Source organism: Caretta caretta, chromosome 1, assembly GCF_965140235.1.
Source record: "Caretta caretta isolate rCarCar2 chromosome 1, rCarCar1.hap1, whole genome shotgun sequence".
Lineage (NCBI taxonomy): Eukaryota > Metazoa > Chordata > Testudines > Cheloniidae > Caretta > Caretta caretta.
The window spans coordinates 83,758,496-83,786,318 of record NC_134206.1 but is presented as its reverse complement, the minus strand read 5'-3'; the positions used below and the strand labels follow the sequence as shown (position 1 = coordinate 83,786,318).

General features: G+C 41.3%; 1 long non-coding RNA gene across 1 annotated transcript in view; it reads left to right on the top strand.

The window, feature by feature from the left end:
* LOC142069717 (uncharacterized) overlaps positions 1-27,823 on the top strand; it is a 93,867-nt gene that overhangs the window by 2,168 nt on the left and 63,876 nt on the right. The window contains exons 2-3 of the long non-coding RNA XR_012665655.1: positions 15,000-15,155; positions 21,657-21,720. This is a non-coding gene — a long non-coding RNA (uncharacterized LOC142069717). The remainder of the gene's footprint in view (positions 1-14,999; positions 15,156-21,656; positions 21,721-27,823) is intronic.

The window sequence follows — 27,823 nt, the reverse complement described above, 5'->3', positions numbered from 1 at the left end:
GGGCTTCTAGCTTGTGCTGAAGTCCATGCTGCTGCATCTTAAGAACATAAGGACGGCCATACTGGGTCAGATCAATGGTCCATCTAGTTTAGTCTCCTGTCTTCTGATAGGTTTCAGAGTGGTAGCCGTGTTAGTCTGAATCAGCAAAAACAACAAGGAGTCCTTGTGGCACCTTAGAGGCTAACAAATGTATTTGGGCATAAGCTTTCATGGGCTAGAACCCACTTCATCAGATGCATGGAGTGGAAAATACAGGAGCAGGTATAAATATGTGAAAAGATGTGAGTTGCCTTCTTTCTTGTCAACTCTCTGAAATGGGCCACTCTCATTACCATTTCAAAAGTTATTTTTCCTCTGATGGTATCCTGCTGTCAATTGAATTGTCTCATTAGACTGACCTCACACTTGGTAAGGCAACTCAAATCTTTTCATGTATTTATACCTGCTCCTGTGTTTTCCACTCCATTCGTCTGATGAAGTAGGTTCTAGCCCATGAAAGCTTATGCCCAAATACATTTTTTAGTCTCTAAGGTGCCACAAGGTCTCCTTGTTGTTTTTGTCTTCTGACAGTGGTCAATGCCAGGTGCTTCAGAGGGAATGAACAGAACAGGTGATCATCAAGTGATCCATCCCTTGTCGCCCATTCCCAGCTTTCTTCACTGCTATTGTTATCCGTGCCAAGTAGACTAATGCTAGCACTGGTAGGCATACCTGTGCTACAATCACACCTTCGATAGCAGTGTAAGTATAGGCTAGCCTCAGTTTTAAAAAGAGGTGACATCAGTGGTTCCAGCCTCTGTTTAGTGTGAGCGGATAAGTATGATCCCAAGAAAATAAACAGGGACAAGACTACAACAGATATACAGAAAATAAATATTTATGGACAGACTCTGGCTGCCATGGCAAGCCCAGGCTGCTTCTCCTCTTATGCTCCTGCACAGGGGCTGGCTAGAATTCCTTTGGGGAGAACAGCACCTGCTCCCTCACTGCTGGGCAGTAGCTGTCTGAAAGGGAGAGCAGGAGAGTGGGGCCCTCACTCTTCTCCCCCCCCCCCCCAATGGCCAACCACGCTTGCAGAGCTGAGAACAGGCAGCACATGCTGCACCCTCTTTGATGGTGGTGGACCTGCCACTCCAGCATGCACTCCCTGAGGGTCCCTAGGAGGAACTGTGACTGAATTCCTCCTGGGGACTCCAGACACAACAAAGCCACACCACGCCCACAGGCAGAATCTTGCCCTTAAAAACTCTGGTATCTTTGAACTGGGGAGGAAATCCAGCGCAAAATTAGACAAGTTTCTCCGTTCATTATCAGCAGGAGGTTTTAAAATAGTATTAATATTTTGTTCATGTTATTAAAAGCAAAGCGTTTAACTGGAAAGTCATTGTTTATTCCAGTCCCTGTTTTTGTAAAAACCGTTTAACTTTGAAACATTCTACCGTGATCTAGGACTCACAACTTGTAATGCTTTCCCTGCCTCCATAACACATGCTTGACAATTATAGCATCACATTTATTAATCAAACAATGATAGTACTAAGTAGCCAGTCACTGGGTTTGTTGTTCTGAATAGCCTGCTTAAATAACGTGAGATGTTGGTTAAATAACGGGAGACGGTGCTCAGATAACCCAGTAAGGGGAGTAGGGTGACCAGACAGCAAGTGTGAAAAATCGGGACCGGGGTGGGTGGTAATAGGAGCCTATATAAGAAAAAGTCCCAAATATCAGGACTGTCCCTATAAAATCGGGACATCTGGTCACCCTAAATGGGAGCCATATAAGGACCGAGAGAGATAGAAAGATAGATCAGGTTTTCAAAACTAGCAATGAGGAGGATTGGGGGAAGAATGTTTTCCTGAAGAATCATAGGCCAGTATGTAAGAAATGGCAATGGAATGAGAATCTGATCCAATTTATGCAAAAAACCTCACTCCTCAATATTTGCTAGTTCTCCACCCTGCCTTTCTGGCCTTCGCGTCTAGAACAAGGCTCCTTTAACTCCTGCTGATGCAATAACTGAAAGGAGGGGTCAGCTTTCAATGCCTGGTATTAAGCTGGTACTATGCTGCTAATGTACTCCATTGTATAGTGCTTGAACAGAAGAGCCCTCATACAGTAAGTTCCCTTATATGAAATGATTCCATTATCAGATACATGTCATAGAGGATTTCCTCCTGTGTAAAACATTGATCTGAATTGCTGAGCTATAAGATTTATCAATTTTATGAACCTCATTTTTCACTGGATTTCACCTTTTTGCACACAAACATTACTTTAGAACTCTATTACTGTACAAAAAAGATTTGTAAAAAAAGAAAAATCAGCACTTATTCTGTCAAGAAATGTTTTTCCTTCAGTGAGAATTTGTTGAAGCAGAGTTGGCTGATAATGGTATGTCATGCCCTTTGGAACAAAATGAGAGGCTGGGGAACAATACCAGATTTTTGCAGGATACTGTTGTCACTTTTCAGTTTTCACTTCAACCACTGGCCAAATGCCACAACCACAGCCTTGTTCTAACAGTGTAAGTCACACCTCAGCCATCCCAATGCCATGTACTGTACTCAATGTACCAACCACTACCTATTCTGTGATAAAGCACAGCCTGTCAACTCTTACTGCACTTATCTTGTAGGCTAATAGTTGAGGTGTTATTTCACAGCCTGTACAGCTCATAAAGATATATGCCATATGGTTCAACTTTCACACCCCATGCTATGTTCTTTCTACTCCCAAATTCCTCTCTACACTTCTCAATAAAAAGAAAAGGAGTACTTGTGCCACAAGTACTAACACAGCTGCTACTCTGAAACACTTCTCAGTGTGGTTGTGCTGGACAAATTGTCCAATGTAGAGAGACTAAGAATAAAGAAAAAGAAATGCCACACTTTTAAGCACCAATTGTGTTCAGCCTTAATGAATGAGTAACTGGAAACATACAAGAATATGAAGCCAAAGTCAGAGGGGTTTGAATCCAATATATATTAGTACCACATGCATTTCAAAACTCATAACAAGCCTCTTATTTCAAAATGATACAGACTATACTCCATGTCTCATACCCAGCTTCTAGTTTCCTGTGTTTCCATTTCCCACTCTTCCTAGTACCCCCCTAGACTAACAAAAGCAAGGAAATTCCAAGTTACTGTAGGCCAAATCCTGAAGGCTTTACTCAGCCTTTACTCAGAACTGACTCAGGTTAACGTCCCTTAAATTCATGGGACCTGGCCTGAATAAAAGCTGAGTAAGGACCACAGAATTTTGCCAGTACAATATTCACTCCACCCTAACATCCCTCACTGTGCTGCATCACTTATGAAACATAAGATCACACCCTGTGAGACACCTACTTGTGTCCCCCCGTGTGAGATAAAGTCATATCCTTTACTCCAAGTTTCCTTGCTTGTATTCTTTTATAATAGACCCATCAGATTGTTTTAATATAATCTAAAAGCTTTTTTGTAATTAAGGCCTTGACGGCCGTCATGTGTTCCAGATACTTCAAGGCAGGATGCACTAGTTCTGCTATAGCATGAATCAAGGACTCTCTTCTGAGTCTCACAGCACTCTGGGAGAGTAAAGAGACCTTAAAGCAGATGTAAATGTTACTTACTCCCACTTTAAGGCCAACATATCCTGCCAGATTGAGGTAAAGGAGCCTTAGCATAAATTTACTTCAGTGGAATCTTAATTGAATTATTTGTTCTTTTTTAACTGAGATAAGAGTAAGATTTGGTAAATATTTGGCTTAAACATGTGTTTTCAGTGCACCACCCTTGGTAGAGGGCAATGGATGTTTGCCACCACAGCTTGGTGGAGCAAAGGATCATAGTAATCAGAGACCCACACAGCCTGTTAAAACGGGAAGTCCATCCCTCTGCCAGTATAGGACATAGTCTTCCAAAAGAAGACAATTCAGACAATATATTTATACTGCTACATTTGAATTGTCATTGCTTTGAATTTTAATAAGACAAAAATTAATAACAGCCCAGTTCTGAAAGGTTTGTTACCAGCACTGAATTGTTTTGTGAAGGTAATCTATTTTTATAGATGTTCCATATACTTGGATCCTCTTCCCATTGTTATGTCCTGCAAAGAATATGGGATGATCAGTCCCCAGGTAATTTTAGAACAAGATCACTCGGTATGATCCATTATACATCTAGGAAGCTAATCTAGATTAATTTATCTGGATTGTAAATTCCTTGGGCCACGGGTGTTAGCAGTGATTCTCTGCTCACTTCTGTATACTAGAGTAGTCCCTCCGAACCAGGTGGGGCTTTAACCTCCTCCCTTTCGTCCCCCTGGTCCAGTATTTGGAGAGACTTCTCCCCTCTTGTCCCATGGCTCAGTGTCACAAATCTCTCCTTGGCAGAGCACTCCCTTTAGGAACTACATGAGGAGCACAAACATGTGGGTCCAATTACCCTCCTCCCAGCAGGCAGTGTGTCCCTCTAGCAGGTTGGTGCACAGCCCTCCAGCCAAGGCCTCCCGGCCATTTCTTCCCCTCTCAGGTAAAGCACAAGAAACAGTCCACAATCAGCAAATAAAGTCAAATAAAAGTCTGAGGGAAAAGAGAGGCTATTGGCCTCTCTCATTGAAGAGGGCCTTGGAAATATCACAGTCCCCTTCAGAGTTCAGTGGCTCTCCAGCACAAGCCTCAGTCTCATTCCCCTCCTTAGCTCAGGGGATCCATGTACTCCTATGAGAGCAGGGGCTGTGTTGGCTGACTGGCTAGCTGCAAGAGCAGTTTTACTTGGACTATTCTGAGTTGCACAGGAACATCACCTGGTAGCATCAATTCAATCCCATCCAGAAGACTTGGTTCTGTTCTACAATCTGGGCCAGGCTGCAGCTCTTGGTCTCTGATTCATAAACCAACCCAACAAGTCTGCCTAAAATTCAACCAGGTCAACACCTGCCCACTGGGCAAAACAAATACTGAAGGTGAGATTCTTAGCCCCGACCAAGGTGCACACAGCACAGGACCTGGGGGGTTTATGCTGCCTTTGAAGATCCCTGATTCTGGAGCCAGCCTGGTTGATTTAGCCCTCCCCCAAAACATGATTTATTATGGTCAGCTTCAGGGCTGTTCTTTCTTAAGATGAGCTGGCTGCAACTCCAATGAGCCAATGCAGTAGCCAGGAAGAGCCAGAACGAAGAAGTATTAGGACGACCCCCTCTTTTCCTAGCCACCCCCTCTACAATTGGGAGGGGCTAGGAGGGCTGGTATAGAAATGCTATGGTAGATGTATACCACTCAGGGAATTCCTTAGGAAGATGGAATACTCAGCTGGCCAGTTCCACAAGAGTTGTGTCCCCTTAGCACTCACAGAGTAGTGGAAATGGGATCTAGTGGAATGGACATTCAAGCCCTGAAGCTATAATATATAAGCAATATTTTTAACAGAGTTGGTTTAAAATTTTCATATTTTGGTAAAAATGGGCCATTTTTCCATGTAAATTTTCATGAAAAATTCATGTTGTTTCTCTACCAGGTAGAGTTTTCAAGTTTAAGTTTTCAACAAGAAAGGACACATTTATCATGCAAATTTTCTCAAAACATTTTTGTATTTTTCTTAATTAGATCCAATAGACTTTTTTTTTCTTTTTTTAGATTTTTAATGTTATGTCAATGAGCTGTTAAGATGCAAACTGGAATTACAATGAAAACTGAGTGCCAGTACTAAGAATGAATCATTTCAAAGTGGATTAAAACTATATCTAAATATGAGTCCATATCTGTGGGCCCCAATCAAGAAGCCTAATGGAGTTGAGAATTCTCACAACCACCCAGTATGAGACCCATATTTATGAACGTTTGATAAAAGGATGCATTTTTATTTCAACGTCTTGACATAATGTAATGTTCATTCAGAAAGTGTGAGTGACGATCCCCTGGAGGGAGTAGCGTACGCTGCTCTAAAGAGTTTACTAGCTGGTTTCCTTTTCAAAAAATTAAATCATCAACATTCTGCAGATAGTGAACATTGTAAATTAATGTTAATTCATTTATAATTAAAATAAACAAATGACCCAGTAAAGACTCAGCAGCCAGCGAAGAAAGTCTGGAAAATGTGAAAGTGCATTCTGTATTCAGCACTTTCTATAGGTGCTATTTTCATTTGATTTGATAATCTCATGGGGACATCAAATGAGTTGGAGTGACTGAACTACTAAACTGCTTATTTAATAGCCTCTCTCTTACTAGCAGAAAAACTTTTCAGTCTGATTAGTCTGAAACAATCTAGGTGGAAAAATCTGTTCCCTCACACTCTGTTGGCCCGGATTATAAAACTTTCTGCCTCATCTGTTTCCTTTTGATCTGATTTAGTAAGGTTGCCATTAGAGCACAGGACATGGCAACTGCAATGGCCCGGCCATTGATGCAGTACAAACATGAGATTTTCCTAGCATATTCTGTGATTTTTAATCACATAGGCAAGTTTAAAGGAAAATTGCAGCATTTTAATAATATCGGAGGCAAGATAAATATTTACTAAATTAGACATGAAACCCTATTGTTATTGAAACACGCAAAGATGATCAATCAAACAAAGTGGGTTTTAGCCCACGAAAGCTTATGCTCAAATACATTTGTTAGTCTCTAAGGTGCCACAAGTACTCCTCATTCTTTTTGCTAATACAGACTAACACGGCTACCACTCTGAAAATTAACTAAGGCCTGGTCTATACCTAAAAGTTAGGTTGACATAGCTTAGTTGCTCAGGGGTGTGAAAAATTCAGTTAAACTGTAAATTCACAATAATCAAACCAACTTAAGCCACAGTATAGACACCACTATGTTGACAGAAGACTTCTTCCATCAACCTAGCTACCACCTCTTGAGGGAGTGGATTAACAACAGTGATGGAAACCCCCCATTTCTGTAGCAAGTTTCTCCACTACTAAGGCCCTACAGAAGCATAGTTGCAGCCCTGTAGCTGTGCCACTGTAAAGTCTGTAGTGTAGACAAGTCCTCAGGCAATTTCTGCACCCTATACTTGTTATGGCATAAAACATGGAATTCAGTCATAGCAAGTACTAAGAACTTAAATATTCCACAGCTGAGAGGAAAACTGAACTAGATAGCTCTATGTGCCACACAGCCAAGTTAAAGTTTTTTTAAAAAATTTCTTGCTCCAATTTAGCAGTGCTTTGCATCATTTAGATCTGTGCAAAGAGTGCAAATCAAGTGTAAAATACTATAAAAAGGATAACAATTTACAGCCACTTTGCAGAGGTGCAAATGAAAATACACGATGCAATGGAGGGCAAGTGTCAGATTCTTTGTCATCCTGAACCTTGTGCATACGTTTAGCCCTGTGCAAATTGAGTGTAAAACACGACCAAATCAGAATGCCAGTGTTGGCATCCATTTTGCATGGGTGAAAATGAGTGCGCAAGGCACAGGGCGATGGAGAATGAGAGCCAACCCTTAAAAAAAAACAACACAAGCTAAACATTTCCTCTTTTTAACTGAACTGAATACCTTGTGTTTGTTTTAGACCCAAGCTACCTGAATTGAGGAGATACTGGTTCAGTCATTCTCCCCTCTCCATACACACGCACTCACTTTCTCTTGCTGCCACTGTACAAACCTGCTGTTCTTCTGGAAAGTATTAACATGGCTTCCAGTACAGATGCCCTCTCATCACAGCTGCATGATAGACTCATTTGATGTGTAGTCTGATGCCAGGACAGTCCCCGAACTCTGGCCAACTGCTCCTTTGGCAGGCAGGGTAAGAGATGCATGCACATTCTCTGCTGACTAAGAGAGGAGTGTTTCGTGGCATGCTTACCATGTCAACAAAATCTCCTGGACTGTGCATTTTTCTCTCATCTTTCCCACCATTGCATAAGTGCCGTGGGAGAACTAGCATAGAACAGGCTGCTGGTTCTGCAGCCACTGTGCTGGCTGGAGCTGCCTAGAACAGGTCTGGATGACCCGGTGTACAACACAAGTAGCTAACAGTGTCCCATCTACACTAATGCTGCACTGGTGCTAGTGCAATGATGAGAAACTTGGGGAAATGCTTGTGCAGATGAGACCTTGAAGTGCCATAGCTGGTGTACTCTGACTTACATTAGAGCTGGGGGGGGATCACAAAGTGCCTTGCTCTTCCCATCTTGATAGAAGACATGAGGGTCCCAGCTGGATGGGCTGGGGAGTGGGGAAAAGGTTGGAAAAGTTTGAGAGCCATTGTATTAAAGCATTGTTAAATGGAAGGTTGTGAGCATACTCCATTCCCTTTTTTACTACTTTATACAGTGTTGAATTAGCAACAGCAGCAGGAGTAGCCAGATGTGAGCGACAAACCCCTGATAGCTGGGAATGGGCGACAGGGGATGGATCACTTGATGGTTATGTATTCTGTTCATTCCCTCTGGGGCACCCGGCGCTGGCCACTGTCAGAAGGCAGGATACTGGGCTAGATGGACCTTTGGTCTGACCCAATATGGCCGTTCTTATGTTCTTATGTAACTAAGTAGGATCATTTTCAGAGATGCTAAGCAGACTGAGCCAAAGAAAGTTGTGGGTGTCCAGGACCTCTGAAAATCAGGCTCCTCATTCAGGGGGTTAATAAGAATTATGCTGGCCAGTTTTAGGCACCTAAGTCTGAACACTTTGGCCAAGCCTGTCAGTTTAACAGCTGTTTTAAGCTTAAGTGCTGCTGTGAAAAACCTTAGAGAAAAATGCTACTGCCTGAGTGTGAAACTGATGGCTTTAAATGCTTGTAACTTTGAAACTACTGATTCAGCCCTCAAGTGTCTAGCATCAGAAATGTGGTCATCTGATCAGTACCTATTTGAAAGTGTGTGTATACACACACATACAGCACTATATAGATAGTGCTTGAATAACTTAAAAGTGGTTGAAACAACTTTGTTAAAATTTTCCAGAGGTGCTCGTCTATGGGCTGAGATCAAGCATGGACAATTTCATCTTGAAAGGAATTTGTTTGAGGTAAACTAAGAGCAATTTCAAAAGTGGGGGGAGAGGAGAGGTAAATATTAAAGAAAAAAAAGCCCATGTCTCGGCTGGCATACCTACACTGACTTCAGTGGAGTTAGGTTAGCAGAGAATTTGGCCCTGAGTGTTTTTAGAAATAACTGCCTGAGTGGCAGTAGCCAATCAGAAAACAGGACTAGCCCTTCCAAGCTGCATGGATAATACAGGAATACCCAAAGAGGAGCTGCCATGGGATGGATTGCCCTGCTCTCTGCTGGCTGGGTTTGGTACAGTGGGCCCTCCTCCCTGCTGCTTGCCGGAGAGAAGAGAGTGGGGAGAGTTATTAGTGGAATAACACCTGGCCAGTGGGAACCTGGGGAGGTTCTGTTGTGCTGGAGACTTCCCATGTGTGAACACGTGACACAGGGTGAAGTTGAAGTCTCTGGCCGTGTTGAAGCCTGTAGAACTAAGATTACCCGCTTGCTGTATTTCCAAGTGACCCAGTCTGGCCCTGCACCATTAAAGTCAATGAGAGCTTTGCTATTGACTTCAGTAGGTGCAGGATCAAGCCCTAAGTGCACTTTCAGTTGGATCATCTGCATTTAGTGTGTAGCCTGCAACTCATTCCAATCCCAGAGAATTTGTCCGGCTGGTACAGGGGATCCCAAATGTGACTGCTACACGTCCACTAAGGACGAACACAGATTTTACAGGGTGTTCACTGAGACTGAGTGCTTCAGCTGAAAATCAAACATGCCCAAACACTTCCTGTGCATCTATTAATACACCTGGTTGCCCATTCTGAAAAAAAAACAGCTGCTTTACTGCACTTTGAGGTACAGCGCTGTCCCCCTGCTAAACATGCACTGCTTTCTGTGCTTCGCCACACAATTTTTCAGTACTGTGGAAATGATCATGAACAGGAGCAGCAAATGGGAGTTTTGCAAGGGAGAACTCAAGGTGAAGGAGAAGCAACTACATGACCTTGGGTGAGTGTGTTGTCTATTGGTTTGTTGTGCGCTAGCTTGCTTTCCAGAGCCTGCTTGACTGAAGTTTACAATGCAGCCTGTTTTGGGGGCTGGGCTCAGCCTGCTAGGCTAGGCTGAGAGCTTATTCACGAGGCCTTACCTGCCATCCTTTGATCCCTAAACTCTTTAGGATCCCTTGTGAAGGGGGTTGGCCTAACTCAGGGAGACCAGAGGTTTAAAAAACCAACTAGGAACTCACAAACAAGAGCAGACGACAGGAGAGTTTTGCGGAGGAAGGTGAGAGCCAGATACACCTGATTAACATTCTCAAAACTTAGGCCAATAACCCACCCCATAAAACAAAACAAACAAACAAACAAAAACCCCTGCAAGATTAAAAATAATGTAGGCAGAAGTCCAGCAGCAGATTGGAGACTATCCAGTTTATTGCACTAATTTGAGCTTCGTAGGCAGTGAACGTGTACATGCAGTGCAAGTAGCTCATGGCTCTCAGACACCAAGTACGGGCTCTTGAGACCAGAAAATCTGAACTGGAGTTGCTAAGGGATACCAAAAAGTACACAGCCAAGACTTTCAGGGACACAGTAGAGCAGTCCCACCCCAGTCTGACAGCCTCTGTGCTGCTGAGAATGAAAGTCTCAGGGATTGAGAACATCAAGATGGAGCAGATATAAATAATCCTACTTTTGGACCTCCTTCCAGATGATGTCATGGTGTATTCTTGTACTGAGGATATCTCTCTGGTGGAGGGGACCCCAGTTATTAGAAGAGAAGGGTAATAGCAATGGGGCATTTGATTATTTGAAATAGAGATAATTGGGTTTGTGATGACTGGGAGAACCACATGGTAAACTGCCTGCCAGATATGAGACCTCTTGAGATATCTAACTAGACATATGTGCAGTGCTGGGAAGGAGCTGGTGGTCGTGGTACATGTAAGTACCAGTGACATAGGAAAAGGTAGGAGAGAGGTCTTTGAGGCCAAATTTAGGCTGGTAGATGAAAGATTAAAGTCCATGACCTCCATGGTAGCATTCTCTGAAATGCTTCCAGTTTCATGCATAGGGCCAGTTAGACAGACAGAACTGCAGGATCACAATATGTGGATGAGACAATGGTGTTGAGCAGAAGGATTTAAGTTTATTAGGAACTGGGGAATATTTTGGGAAAGGAGGAGCCTATATAGGAACGATGGGCTCCACCTAAACCAAAACAGAACTAGATTGCTGGCATGTTAAACTGAAAAGGTCAAAGAGGCATTTTTAAACTAAGGGCTAGGGGGGAAGCCAACAGGTGTGGTGGAGCACATGGTTCAGACAGAAAGATCCCTTAGTGGAGGATTTATTAAAGGGGATACTCTATATCCTAGTAAAGAGGAGAGGATAGAAGTTGATAAAGTACAGGCAGGACCTGAAGAGAAACAGTCAAACTAAAAAGAATTTCATTCAATCACATCACGTGAAGACAGACAACTAAATATGGACAAATTTTATAAATGCTTGTATACAAATGCAAGAAGTCTAAATACTAAGATGGGTGAACTTGTGTGCCTGGAATTAAATGAGGATATTGGTATAATAGGCATCACAGAAACTTGATGGAATGATGATAGTAAATGGGACACCGTAATACCAGTCTCAATGTGTCGAAAGAATAGTAAATATGGCAGGCGACCAGCTTGGCTTAACGGTGAAATCCTTGCGGATCTTAAACATAAAAAAGAAGCTTACAAGAAGTGGAAGATAGGACAACTGACCAGGGAAGAGTATAATATTATTGCTCGGGCATGTAGGAATGAAATCAGGAAGGCCAAATCACACCTGGAATTGCAGCTAGCAAGAGATATTAAGAGTAACAAGAAGGGTTTCTTCAGGTATGTTGGCAACAAGAAGAAAGCCAAGGAAAGTGTGGGCCCCTTACTGAATGAGGGAGGCAACCTAGTGACAGAGGATGTGGAAAAAGCTAATGTACTCAATGCTTTTTTTGCCTCTGTCTTCACGAACAAGGTCAGCTCCCAGACTGCTGCGCTGGGCATCACAGCATGGGGAGTAGGTGGCCAGCCCTCTGTGGAGAAAGAGGTGGTTAGGGACTATTTAGAAAAGCTGGACGTGCACAAGTCCATGGGGCCGGACGCGTTGCATCCGAGAGTGCTAAAGGAATTGGCGGCTGTGATTGCAGAGCCATTGGCCATTATCTTTGAAAACTTGTGGCGAATGGGGGAAGACCCAGATGACTGGAAAAAGGCTAATGTAGTGCCAATCTTTAAAAAGGGAAGAAGGAGGATCCTGGGAACTACAGGCCAGTCAGCCTCACCTCAGTCCCCAGAAAAATCATGGAGCAGGTCCTCAAGGAATCAATCCTGAAGCACTTACACGAGAGGAAAGTGATCAGGAACAGTCAGCATGGATTCACCAAGGGAAAGTCATGCCTGACTAATCTAATCGCCTTCTGTGATGAGATTACTGGTTCTGTGGATGAAGGGAAAGCAGTGGATGTATTGTTTCTTGACTTTAGCAAAGCTTTTGACACGGTCTCCCACAGTATTCTTGTCAGCAAGTTAAGGAAGTATGGGCTGGATGAATGCACTATAAGGTGGGTAGAAAGCTGGCTAGATTGTCGGGCTCAACGGGTAGTGATCAATGGCTCCATGTCTAGTTGACAGCCGGTATCAAGTGGAGTGCCCCAAGGGTCGGTCCTGGGGCCGGTTTTGTTTAATATCTTCATAAATGATCTGGAGGATGGTGTGGATTGCACTCTCAGCAAATTTGCCGATGATACTAAACTAGGAGGAGTGGTAGATACGCTGGAGGGGAGGGATAGGATACAGAAGGACCTAGACAAATTGGAGGATTGGGCCAAAAGAAATCTGATGAGGTTCAATAAGGATAAGTGCAGGGTCCTGCACTTAGGACGGAAGAACCCAATGCACAGCTACAGACTAGGGACCAAATGGCTAGGCAGCAGTTCTGCGGAAAAGGACCTAGGGGTGACAGTGGACAAGAAGCTGGATATGAGTCAGCAGTGTGCCCTTGTTGCCAAGAAAGCCAATGGCATTTTGGGTTGTACAAGCAGGGGCACAGCCAGCAGATCGAGGGATGTGATCGTTCCCCTCTATTCGACATTGGTGAGGCCTCATCTGGAGTACTGTGTCCAGTTTTGGGCCCTACACTACAAGAAGGATGTGGATAAATTGGAGAGAGTCCAGCGAAGGGCAACAAAAATGATTAGGGGTCTGGAACACATGACTTATGAGGAGAGGCTGAGGGAACTGGGATTGTTTAATCTGCAGAAGAGAAGAATGAGGGGGGATTTGATAGCTGCTTTCAAGCACCTGAGAGGTGGTTCCAAAGAGGATGGTTCTAGACTATTCTCCGTGGTAGAAGAGGACAGGACAAGGAGTAATGGTCTCAAGTTGCAGTGGGGGAGGTTTAGGTTGGATATTAGGAAAAACTTTTTCACTAGGAGGGTGGTGAAACACTGGAATGCGTTTCCTAGGGAGGTGGTAGAATCTCCTTCCTTAGAAGTTTTTAAGGTCAGGCTTGACAAAGCCCTGGCTGGGATGATTTAATTGGGGATTGGTCCTGCTTTGAGCAGGGGGTTGGACTAGATGACCTCCTGAGGTCCCTTCCAACCCTGATATTCTATTCTATGATTCCATGCTTGGGGTAATTTCAGCTTAAGGGTATCTGTGGTAAGGTTTGCAAAACATCATCTTACATAAACTGTACAAATGTCATGAAAGTGACCTTCAAAGGAACTTTTATTGAAAGGGCAGGATACTGGATCTTTAGCAAAGTTATCTGGAGTATTTATATGGTATTGGTGTTAAATATGTATTAACAAATAAACGAAAAACACAGTGCTTTAAACCGTGAATAAATATGTCAATTACCATGTCATAACCAATGTCACTTGCTTGATATCTGTGATGTCATAATATCTCTATCCATTTAACCATTTATTCATTCAGGAAAAAGAGGGTAGAGAGCACCTGAATTCCTAATTTTAAAAGAATTTAAAACAAAAAACAAACACGAATCCCTCAGACTTTCTTTACAGTAAAAAAAGAGCAAAGAAATAGAGATATATCAATTTTTTCCCATTCACCTTTAAATTACGGTATTCAGTTTATGGAAACATTTGCATGAAACAGATCTTAAATAATCCTTTAGAAACTTCTCAGTAGGGTTAACAAATTCTAGCAGTGAAAAATACCTATAAACTTGGCCTTGTTTCTACCCAGCTGCCCTGCTGTGAACTTTTGCCCCATTCTGTGGGGTATAGGACAACTTCCATAGACACAGAATCCAACGGAGATAACAATGGTTACACCTTTCATACAGCTACTTAGGTATATTTTGTAAGGGGTAGCAAAGTTCCCAGCTGCCTGCTCAAGTTCCTTTCTGGAGAACAGCTGGAAATGTATTCTCCAGAGATTGCATCTGGCTTGATTTGCCAGCACTCAAATCCCATTGATCTGGTTCCGTTCTAGTCCTCTGTACTCACAGTTCAAAGAACATTGAGGCCTGTAAAGAAATTACTGCCATATTGTTCAGTCGGCCACAGTGAGCAATATATAGGATTATAATTAGGAACACATTAAGGGAAACAGCTCAGTGGAGATAAGCTGTTTGACTGCATACGCTTTTTGATGAGGGCTTAGTGCCAATCCCAGAATAAAAAAGATTAAATGTTTGTTACCAATCCTTTTGAACTTCTGGCTGAACATGTGGTAAAGCATTTTTGATTCAAATTAAAAGCATCCTAAAATAAAAATAACCCTGGTCTCCGAGACCTTTCCAAGTGAAACTATTTGTAGGCTGATTTATTGTCTTTTCCTTAACCTCTTTCCAATAGTATGATCAACATATGCATTTCTGAATCACATGTAAGCCTGGACAGGTATTTGTCTTGTTACACATCTGTGTAACAAATGGCAATACAAATTGTATACAGAACAGATGTAGATTTTCAAAGGCCAGGCAAATTGAATTTGACCAAGCATATAAATAAATGTTTTATTGAGGTTTAAGGTACATTTTTGTTTGTTTCAGGTAGGGGATTACTATAATGGGACCACCAATCTGCAGGTGACAATGATGACATGGAACTTCCTTGTCTATTTCAGATAAATGTACATAGACAAATTTATGGTAACAGAAGAATCCTCATGACAGAACACAAGTGAAGAAGACAACAAATCTCCACTAGTATCCTTGTGAAATGACTGTACCTAGACACAAAATTGTAAAGATGAGGCCATGGTGTCTAATTTGGATATTTAGGAGATCTGATTTTTAATGGTCTGAGGAGATTTTGAACCCTACCCAAACTTACCAGAGATATGGGGATATGACTGAAATTATCTGATTCTTATTCATGCTAATTCCATGGTCTCTGACACACTGCAACAGTTTTATGAATTTTTTAATGTTGCTGCATATTCCTGCAAATTACCCTGCCCCAGAGAAAGAGTCACACCCTTAATGATATTCCCACTACACATGAAAATATTGGAAGTCCATCATGTCTTACATCTAAATGTCTGAACTTGAGTTAGTAGTTACTGTATCTGCCAGGGACTATATGCGGTTGTACTAACTGAAATATTTGCAACAGACTGCACAGCTCCAACATGGGAAAGGGTTTTTTTGAAAATCAGGAAATGTGTAACACAAAGAAGGATTTAAAGGGATAAAAAATAAAGGGATATTGTTTTCAGAGTAGTCTTTCTTCTTCTGGGAAATCCAGCCTAATAATACTATATGCTTCTAAGTACTTCTCTTTTTATGACATGTGGAACTTCATATAATTGCATCTATTTCCATTCTAGCTGGGATTTAGAACATTTTTAGCTGCCTAACATTACAGTGACACGTTTGTATGAAGTTAATGCAATCCAGTAGAATATTTGATTTAGATTAGCACAGTATAAGTAAATAATATAATTAAACCATTCCTCAAATCAGCTAATCAAGAATTAGAGGCAACTTTTGTCTATAAAAACTGTAGATTAATTTTACCTCCTTTACACAATCTCTAAAAACCAAGTTCAAGAAGCAACCTCTCTTTATCAAATTGAAAGCAATGGTTTGAGGGCATTGTTACGTGAAGTATAACCACCAATTATTTACACATTCATAGTTGTTAGGACTAAAAGAGACCATCATGATCATCTAGTCTGAAATCCTGCATAACACATGCCATTAGAGAGAATTTCTGAAGCAATATTGCCTGCAGTTTGAGTAGAGATCACGGTTGTAATGCTTCTTCATTATACTAGTTGTGTAACTATCAGATGCCAGAGAGAGGTAGAAAACTGGATTAATATCACATAAGACACAGTATATTTCAGCTTCTATTCCTGGTTTTCAAACTGCCTTGGATTTGGTGGATGGCTACCAAGCAAAATGTAAGTGCTACAGGAAGTGGCATTGGTGATACAGTTTGTAGGAGTCTTCCTTCTGAATCAGAAATGAGTCATTTCCCAATATGGCCTGAGGGGGCACCAGACAGTTGGAGGTGCTTTCTTTTAGATTACATGTTAACTAAAATGCCGACCACCTGTGGTCATTGAAAATCTCAAGCCACATCTGCAAGTGTATTGTTCTACTAAATTCAAATCAAGCAATGTATTTTGCCTGCATAAAACTCCCCCAGAATTTGAGACAAACATCATAGACTTCATTTTGACTCATTTGTTGCATGGCATGTCTGTAAGCTGCTTAAAGGCTTCTGCCATCTATCCAAAAGATGGCTCAATTCAGTGCTGGGTTCTCTGATCCTCAATCTACAGAGCTATATAGAAAGTAGTTATTCAGTCCTTACTATGGTAAATTCCCATTGCATCCCAGTGGAGATATGCCTGAATAAGGACTGTAGGATATTCACATAGTTTGCAAAGTTTGTCAACTGCTGTAGGATCTTTGGATGAAAGACTCAACATTTGAAGAGCTGTAACTAATTATTATTTCATTATATAAAGTAAAATAGATGGCGGTTGGCCTGAAAATAGAATAAAATCATGTTAACATAATACGTAAAGTGATGTATTTTCATGGTTGCTACATTCAAGCTTTAGGTCAAAATGCTAGTTAGTTTCCAGTAGAGATGAGCCATAACTCTGGATTTCAATACTTCTGTATTTCAGGGATATTTGAATCAGGAATTCTAGGTCAGGATCAGTCTTGAATCCATGTCATACAAAAGACCAATTTCAACTTGAGAATTTTGGGCCTGAGACCTCCTCACTGAACCTCAAGGCTATGACTCCCCTTTGCTGTCATCTAGGAGCAGACCTACAGGTCTCCACCTCCTGCCACCTTCTTCATGGAAGCACCAGCTTGCCACCCCAAAACACTCCCTTTTTGGAGGTGCTGACAGTACAGGCTGCCACCGTATCCAAAATTATATGTGTTGCTTTGTCAAGCCCTTTACCAGCAGCCCCCCGGCATGGATGGAAGGGAGAGATGAGCCTGTGGACAACAATAGTGAGTGGAGGTCACAAGTGAAGGGCAAGGTCAGGCAGTGTATGGTAGGCGTCAGGAGGCAGAGGTAGGTGATCTCTCAAGAACAGCTTTTTCAAGGTTTATCTGCACACGGGTCTCATGTGAAAAAAGCAGTTGTATGGTGAGGGGTAAGATTCCTGGCTTTCTCTAGGCAAATTTCTTTTTAAAGTGTCCATCTATAAACAGACAATAGTTTATAGCTTTCCTTGAGGATAAGCACAGGGTGTGAAGGTTCCAACTGAGTCAGTACTAAGCCCCTTACATCAGCACTAAAATGTAGTGTTAACTTGCATAATCAATGTAGCGCCCCCTCTCCAGCTGGTTACCTTCTTTAATGACAATCTGCTTACAGGTTTTGATAGACAGGCCTGGGTTCTTCTGGATCCCGCCCCACTCAGCAGGGTGTATCTTCTTTATTTTTCCCTATGAATTTATTTGGCAGTGCCTCCACCGCCCTTGCTCCTTCCTGGCAGGGTCACCAGGGCAGCTTGGGAGGAAAATTCTAACCACAGGGTAACCCCCACTTACTTGCCGGATAGTTGGAGACTCCCAAGAAATAACACAGATACATACAATGTATTCAACACAGTAATTATATTAAACAGGGAACAAATATAACATAACAGGGTAAAACACTATTCTTAGGGTCACCAGCGCCCATGCTGATAATACCCGTGACTTTCCGCAGTCACAGGACCTGATGTAGCAAATGTAAGGTCAGTGTCCAGTTGGTACGTATACTTTGTTGGGGCCCTTGATGATCTATGATCTAGGTAATCTCCTTGGGGGTTACATCAAATTCATGAATGACTTGTGGACTTGCTTGATGTACAAATATAGTGGAGTGCATCAAATCTCAGAGGGCGGTAATATTAGTCTGCAGGAAGGACTGTGCTAACCAAATGGCACCATACGCAGCAGTGCCCGGAACCACACTGGAGAGAAAGCTGCTAACCTGCTTTCCCAATTGTAGGTAAAATGTTGCAATGATGAAGTAGTGTGGTGGACTGCAAGAAAAAGGCAACAGGTTAATAAATGGAAAAATGTCAACATTTTGAAATAAAAATTTAGATTATAAAAGGTGTTGTTGCTTGTTGAAAATGCAAACATTTTGGATAAAAGCTTCTGTAAAAATGTTCATTTTGGAGAGGGATGAAGAGAGAAGGAGGGAGATGTTGGTCAAAACCAAATTTTCATTTCAAAATGTTGTCAAAAACTCAAAATTCGTGAAATGACAACCAGCTGCAATGCTAAAACAGCCCTAATCTAAATGAATGTTCTTCTTCTATTCCCATGTAGATTACAGAAAGATATCTACTTAGCTTAATCAGAAACAGATTTTTTTCTTCCATTTTCTCTTTTCTACTGACTATTCTTCCAAAACAAATTGTACCCTCTCATCCATTTAAGATGACTGACCAAAACTAACAAACAAACAAAAAGCCCAAGACAAAAACAATGTTGTCTGTCTCATCTTTCATTTTATAGGGCTTGGTGCCACACACATGTTTTTGATAACCAGCTAGAGCAGGGATCAGCAACCTCTGGCACACAGCCCATCAGAGAAATCCACTGGTGGGCCAGGGAGGTTTGTTTACCCGCAGCATCTGCAGGTTTGGCCGATCACAGCTCGCACTGGCTGCGATTCACCATTCCAGGCCAGTGGGGCTGCGGGAAGCAGCAGCCAGCACATCCCTCTGCCCGCGCCGCTTGCCGCAGCCCCCATTGACCTGGAGCGGTGAACCGTGGCCAGTGGGAGCTGCGATCGGCCAAACCTGCGGACGCTGCGGGTAAACAAACCGGCCTGACCCGCCAGCAGCTTTCCCTGATGGTCCACATGCCAAAGGTTGCCGATCCCTGAGCTAGAAAGATGGATAAAGCAAGCAAAGATTGTCTGAGTCTGACAAAATTCATTCTCTTGACATCTGAAATAGAACGTACTATACAGATGAGGAGCCCGATTTCTCCACACCCTTGCACCATGCGTAGTCATTTACATTTGTGCCAAAGAATTGTGAAGTAGTTGTAAAATTCCACCAGAGCAGAATGGTAGCTTTTTACAGTCAATTTGCAATTGCTTTGCACACCTGCAAATGTCACAATGTAGAGCTGTGATGAAAAGGCCCACAATCCACTTCCACAGCTGAACCTAATGACTGCATGATTGAACCTAATCCTGACCGCAAACTATTGAGCAGGCTAGCCTATTAGGAAGGATGAAACTGAAGCTCCCTAAAGTATTGCTTTCCAAGCTCCCTTTTGAATTACCACATGCTCTATTACCTGTAGAAATATCACCTGCTACTCTGCTATATCATTAGTAGGTAAGGCTTGAGAAACCTGCTTTTCACTCCCAAAATAAATAGCTTTAAAACAAGTACCTCTCATCTCATATCCTACTGCCCATATATTCTGTCAATTAAGGCTGAACTGCATTTAGACAGCTTTTTTTGATCGGCTTGATTAAATATAACTGACATTTCTGGTGTTTAAAATAGATTGGGCAGGCTCTGTGTCTCCCTGTATGTACTGCACTGCTCCACACGCACTAATGTCACTCAACAAATGCTACCTGTGAACAAATAATAAAGTACAAAGTATTTGGAAGCAACACACGTAACATATTGAAAACAGAATTACAAAGGGGCATTGTTTGACTAGAAAGCCTCAATGTGATTTGTAATCATTCTTTTTTCACTTGCTACGAGATGGACCGTGGTTCTTCTCAGCAAGTATTATTAGTTATTGCATGTAACACAGACTGAATCTCAGTTTCAGTCATTGTGATCTGTACATAGGCCCCAGTTTAACAAGGTATTGAAGTACGTACCTCACTTTAAAATGGTGCACAGTCCCATTGATTACAACTGGACTACACCCAGTCTTAAAGTTAGGCATGTGTTTAAGTACCTTGCTGAATTGGGACCATGATCCAATTGTCACCCAGGGGCCTAGTAACTAGGAAAAACCATAATAGCTTCAGAAATATTTATTTTATAGACATTATCCACTCTAGACACTTAGGAGCTAATGAGAAATACTGTGAGCTAATTTAATATTGAATTTTGGGAGGCTCGTGGAATCTGGGAAAGACTATGGTCTCTGCTCTTTTTTCATTTCTGCATAAACTATGCGTTCTCCACAAGTTTTCACTACCCTAAGGAAGCATGAGAGCCAACTGTGGAGTTGATCAGGCCCTTAAAATAGATACAGCTGGAGAAAGGAGTTTAATCTAAGAAAACAGTGAACATTCCTATGCCAAGTTGGAATTAAAGTTGCTGTTGCTTTTGTTGCATGGTGAATGTGTGTTTAGAATAAAAAAGACTTTCTGAAAAACATAACTGTGGGAGGAAATATTTACAGCCAATGAGGATTTAAAGTATTTGTATATAAATACACATCTCTAACTGTATATTTACCGAGGAATGATCTTTATGTACTTATCTTCACAAATAAACCATATATACATAACATACAGAGCAACATTTTCAGAGCTGTACATGTACAAATACACTCACAGAAATCAAACGCATGTTTATGTATGCAAATTGGCCAATTTTGCATGCAGTTTTGAAAAGCTTGCCCATAATAGGTGTTCTGTAAGAGCTAGATTTTAGCTTTAGACATTCTCCTGAGCAAGGGGTGGTGCATAAGTGGCACCAACTCAGGAATAACCGTAGGAAGCACAGTCACTCAGGGATAATTCTCTGAGGCACACTTTCCTCTCTGTTTCCCCCTTGCTCCCAAGTGCTAGTAATTTACTGCTGGCCTATATTGGGATCAAATTACTCCCAGCTCTGTGCTGGTTCAGCTACTCTGGTCAGTGTACAACAGAGTGGAGCCATGGCTCTACACATTCTCATCCATGCTCACTTACTCTGAGGAGGGCGTAAACAGGCGAGTAGCTTCACTTAGTCCTGTGCAGCTGGACCCATGATCCAACTAGCTCGCATTGGTGCTTAAGGGGAGATCTTATTGTGCCTGACTCCCTTATATGTACATGTACTGGCAGACCAAGCCACAATCTGTCCCTAAATATATAAGACACTATGCAAAAGTTTCCTGTCATCTCATGCAGCTTGTGGGAAATCAGTGTGATATAGATTATAATATGTTGTCTAACTGCAGCACTTGGCTGCAACATAGAGTTGTGATAAAAGAAAAAAGAATAGTTCCGAAACGTCCTTAACCGACAGCGCACAGATTTAATTATTCAAGCTTTCCCAGAAGCAACCCCAAGACTGCAGTCTGAAGAGAAGATAGCCGGGTATGATAAATCTCTTTTTCAAGCTGCGTTGAAGGAAAAAGTGGAACCCATATGCAGGAAATGGTTCATATAACTTGGAGAAGCCTCAGCTTCACTGAGAAGCAGTCTTGGCAGGCCTATGAAGTTTTTCATATTGTTATTGGCAGGCACTTGCATACAACTATGGTACCTTCAATTGCTGAAGTACCACATTTCACAAAGTTTTGTTATGGATAATTAAGCAACAAGCAGAGCAACCCTTGTTTACTCTTTATGTTACAGGAGCATTAATTGAGAAATAAGCAAGTGGGTAGAAATAACCAATTGGCTCAGCAGTTTCTCATGATCTCAGAAAATTGCAAACAGTCTGTTCCCATTTCTCATCTACTTTTTTTAAAAAAAAATCAGGGAATGTAGTATCTATTCCATATAAGGAATTTAATATATCTAAAAGGAATAATTTATTTACTTGCTGTATGTTTCACATTAGAGTATACGATTTGCAGATGTCACTATCAATGAATAATTCACCCCAGAATTTGGCCCAACTCTCAGACCTTCCTTCTGTTTCTCAAAAGGCACTCAGAATTATATTCATACTGATGATAATATTATACACATAAAATCAAGAATAGGGAGGAAACCTGTGTCATTATTCCATATTGGTATTTGTGCAGGGTCTATGCATATGTATAACTTCCAAGAAGGTAATTCAGTATCATATATGAAACCTATGGCTATATTAAAAGTACCTGTTTTCAGTCTAAAGCGTTGTTTAGTTATGATGGAAATAATAAATTGTCATTAAATCTCACAGAGACAGACATCTTTGCAGAGGAAAATAATTTTATTATAATAGCCATTTAATTAAAAGCATACACTAAGAGGCCCATGCACGTATGTATATTATAAAATTTAGACAAGAAAAGGAAACATACTGTATATACCAAATTGACTGTGCCAAAAAATGAGATTTGTTGTTCTTATCATTTTTCCTCACCACAGACGCCCTCAGGCTCAAGCTTTATTTGGGTGAACGGCTAGAATAGCCACAGATATTCGGACAGGCTATCAGCACTCTTTTTCCATATTTTTATATTCCTCTCTTTATCCCATTATTCAGCAAAATGGCTTATAGATTAGTACACTGTAGGGAGATGATGAGACCCTTGATTCATATTCCATTTATATGCAAATCCGTCATTAAAGAAGGTTACTAGGATCTCTCAGACAGCATGCTAATCAGAATAAAGATACTGGATAACAATGTGATTGCCAGATGACATGTTGAGTCCAGTATCAAGTCACATATTTGGACATTCAGCATCCCAAACAACCAACATGGCAAATTTCCCCACCCTGATTGGTTAGGGTAGCAATATGGAGCAAACCATAGCAGGAGAGTTTTTCTCAGTGTGTGTCACTAAACTAGCAAAAGCTGCCTGGAAGTTATGCAAAGCCACACTCTGGAGCTTGGGTTCTGAAGCCTACCCCGGCCTCAGAGCTCAACCTCCAGTCCAAGCCACAACTCCACAGCACTATCTACACAGCTATTTTTAGAGTACTAGTGTGACCCCTGTGAGCCCAAGTTATCAAACTGGGCTCGGAGGCTTGCTCCTGGCTCCAGAAAGCTGTGTAAGAATATTCATAGGCTTCCGATACAATGAATGGGGAGAGACAATTCACAAAAAGTGCAATTCACAAAAATCAGCCTGCTGTGAAGGGAGCTGCCTAAGCTAGCCAATGGGGATACCTGCTGAGCCCCTCTCCTCTCTCCTGCAGATAGGCACCTATCTCTGCTAGTAATTCTCAGTGTGAACCATTTTTCTGGAATTAGGTGCCCATGAAATTTTAGCAAGAAGCAGGGGGACCGGAGTTTCAGCTCTAACCACCAGACTTGTATGCTCTCTCACTGGCCCAAATGACTCTTTAATTATTTATCTGGAGTGCAACAGCTTTAACAGTACAGATTGAGGAGCTCCCCATCAGTATATCCATAAGAACATAAACATAAGAACGTCTATACTGGGTCGGACCCATGGTCTATTTAGCCCAGAGTGGCCAATGCCAAGTGCTTCAGAGGGAATGAATGGAACAGGATCCATCCCTTGTTGTCCACTCCTAGTTACTGGCAACAGAGGCTAGGGACACCCAGAGCATGGGGTGCCCTGAATATCCTGGCTAATTGCCATTCATGGACCTGTCCTCCATAAACTTATCTAGGCCTTTTTTGAACCCTGTTATAGTTTTGGCCTTCACGACATCTCCTGGCAACAATTTCCACAGGTTGATTGTGTGTTGTGTGAAGTAGTACTTCCTTTTGTTTCTTTTAAACCTACTGCCTACTAATTTCATTGGGTGATCCCTGGTTCTTGTATTATGTGAAGGAGTAAATAACATATTCTTATTCACTTCTCAGTCAAGATTTTATAGACCCCTTAGCCAAGCTGAAAAGTCCCAGTCTTTTTAATCTCTCCTCATACAGAAGCTGTTCCATACCCCTAATCATTTTTGTTGCCCTTCTCTGTACCTTTTCCAGTTCAAATACATCTTTCTTGAAATGGGGTGAACAGATCTGCATGCCATATACAAGGTATGGGCATACCATGCATTGATAGAGTGGCATTGTGATATTTTCTGTCTTATTATCTATCCCTTTCCTAATGGTTCATAATATTCTGTTAACTTTTTTGACTGCCACTGCACATTGAGCAGATGTTTTAAGAGAACTATCCACAATGACTCCAAGATCTCTTTCTTGAGTGATAAACAGCTAATATAGACCCCATCATTTTGTATGCATAGTTGGTATTACATTTTTCAATGTGCATTATTTTGCATTTATCAACACTGAATTTCATCTGCCATTTTGTTACCCAGTCACCCAGTTTTGTGAGATATCTTTGTAACTCTTCATAGTCTTCTTTGGACTTAATCCAGAGCACAATGGTTAGAGCACTAGGTGGTAGATCCCTCAGGTGGTGGGAGAACTTGAACTGGGGTCTCGCACATCCCAGGCGAGTTTCCTAACCACTGGGCTAAATGTTATGAGGGAGGGCCTCATCCTCCTTTCCCAACCCCAGCTATTTTGTGTGAACTCACCTGAGAAGTCCAATCTGGTAGGGATGCTCAGAGGGCACCTACCAGCTCGGGCCCTGCAAGTGATGTCCAGCCACCCTTTTTGAAAATCCTCAGTAAAGCTTATGACAACTTTTGAGGTTTTTACATTTGTTTTTGTTTTTCTTTGGGAAAAAAAAACCTTTTAAAATATTGTTGTAAAACAGAATTAGTGGAAACATCCAATTTTTAGATAAAAAAGTTCAGGTTTTTGATCTGGGGTTTCTCTCTGGAAATGACCAGAGAGTCTACCCTGGACCTCAGGAATCTTCTATCAAAAACTTTGTTGAAATCAATACATCCTTAAAATGTTTGGCTTTGGTGAAACATTAAATATTTAAACAAATAAATATTTAATCAAAAATGTTCCAATCAGGTCTAATCCCCAATTTATACATCTTCCGCTTGCACTGCCTCCCAAAATGTGTACTACACAAGAAATTGTACTCAGGCAAGCTTTTGAAAATTTGACTTGTTTTGCAGGCACATACATTGGACTAGACATGGACCTAACAGACAGATTTGCTCCTGTAGCAGCTTTTCCAAAGTAAAAGGTGTGGACTGTTGATGGAAAGTGGTGATTTGATTTGCATGGTCATCCTAATTGTTCAGATATTTTTTCTCAAATTTTCTCAAATAATCAGACTTTCATTGGCTTTCTTGTTTTTCATACAGCTAGCACTTAGATTTCTTTAGTTCACTGGTCACACTGCTGAGCTCTTACTTGTCAATTTCATCCCAGCAGTTTCTGGTCCTTGTTTCAACTGAAAAAGAGTGGATGCCCCCACTAAGCAGATTTCTAGTTAAAAGTAACATGCAAACTGGGTTGATCTGAGCCTCTTGAATCTGTAAAATTGGGCTGGAAACAAATGGGAAGAGATACTTCCTTATGAGCTTTATGGTACTTCCAGTTTCCAGTAAGAAACACCACAAGGAAAAGTTTTCCCTTGGCATTTAGCATTTCTGTTTATAGGCCAGGCTGGAACCAGGAAATATAAAGATGGGTGCAAAATGAAATGTAATTAGAAATAGGGTATCCCAGCTTTTCTGAACCTCAGATCTGATTTGGTTTGGACACACTTTACATTTTGGATAAAGGTTTAAGTCAGTTCTTATTACGTGCAAACTGGTTTGCCCATTCCAAGTCTGACAAAGAATTTCTCAGTAGTGCCATCAGGGAAAGTGGTCTCTGGCAGGTTCAGCTTTTGGTGGTAAGGTTAGTGGTCAGACTTAGCTGACAAAATCAGGCACTCGCCAACCCACACTGACCAAATGTGGTGAGTTTCCAGCAAAACCCTTCAACACGATGAATCCATGCTGAGGAGGTTTTTGCTCTGCAGAGGCTGGAGAAAAGCTATTATTGATATGGATTCTGGGGACAGTCTAGGCAAAGTCTGTGATTACAGAATTATGTATGAAAATTCACAACCTCACAATTTCAGCCACAAAAACAAAACCAGGTCTTCATTTACTTAATTACTTAACATCTTTTTGGGTTAAGTAAGTCTCTAAAGCCATGATTATATTTGTTTTAAGCTTCACTCCTACTCCCACTATACAGATGAAAATATTTTGCAAGACTCAGGTCATTATAGTGTTACATTGCTCCATTCTATTACTGTAGCATTTGACTCCTAGAACTGAAATTCATTGTTAATTTGGGGCCACATTTTTACAATTAACCACCTAACTTGCTCCCACAGATTGGAGAATGCACCCACTGCATGTGCACAAATTCCCACTTGGACATGCAAAAATGATATTTGTTCATGGAAAATGGACAGTTATATTTGCAAAATGGTCTTTTTACTAGTACAATGATCTCTCTTAAAACCTTTCTTCTGATTTGAATGACTCTTGTTAAAACCTTTATTATGGTACCTCTGTATTTGCAATGAAATATTAACTATTTTACCATCACAATGTCTGTTTGTGTATATAAATAGAAGCTGCTGAAAATTTGGTCCTATATAATAAATATTATATTATACTATGAAGAGGGAAACTGTTTTTCATGGATATTCACTTCATACATTTTTGTAATCAGTGTGATAGTTTTGAAGAAGCATAGCAACAAAAATTCCCTTCTAGCCTGTAAACGTGTTCTGTCAATTATTTCCCGACAGATTCTTGGTGTTTATCCAATTTATAGTTAGATCAAATTTTTTTCTGACAGGTATGTTGTTTTACTGACAGGTACTTTATATCCCATCTTTCAATTAAATGACCACTACAGCTATGTTCTACCAGAATGTTCTTGCTATCAGTCTCCAGAGTTGAGCACCTAGAGGTAGGTGGCAGGGTGTTCTTAATGGACAACTGTCTGGCCGCAACTCAGCAAAGCACTTGAGTACATGCTTGGCTTTCATCACATGCTTAAATTCTACTGAAGTCAAATGGAACTACTCATGTGCTTAAAGTTAAGCACATGCTTAAGTGCTGTGGTGAGTTAGGGCCTTGGTTCTGGAAATTTCTCTCACTTAGAGCCCTCCAGACCTCAGTTTGGACAATTATTATGGTGGTGCCGAAAAGATATTTGCTCATTCTGGTCTTTTCTTAATTTGCCCCTGTAGGCAGCAGCTGTTTCACTCATCAGTAGGTGGGAGTGATAGCTATTCGGGTGGGAGTGATAGCTATTGGGGTGAAACTGATTTCACCAATTGTTGGCACGAGTATTTTTTCTGCATTATACACCCAAGTGTCTGCATCATGTACTCAAGTGTTAGAATGATATGGGCAGAATAAATAATAAATAAGATTCTTCACACTACTCTATTTAACTACTTCTAGCATCCCCTCTAACATCTAACACACCTGCTGTTCTAATAAAAGCCTCTTGAGCAGGAAAAGAACTTAAATTGTTATTGATAGGAAATATACAAAGTATACTTCTTCCTTTTAAGCACTAAAAGCCTATTGTTATGGAGGCACCTAATAATAAACCCATAGTTAGGACTGTGTTCTAAAATAGACTTATACTGGAACATGAACTCTTGTTTTTTTTTCC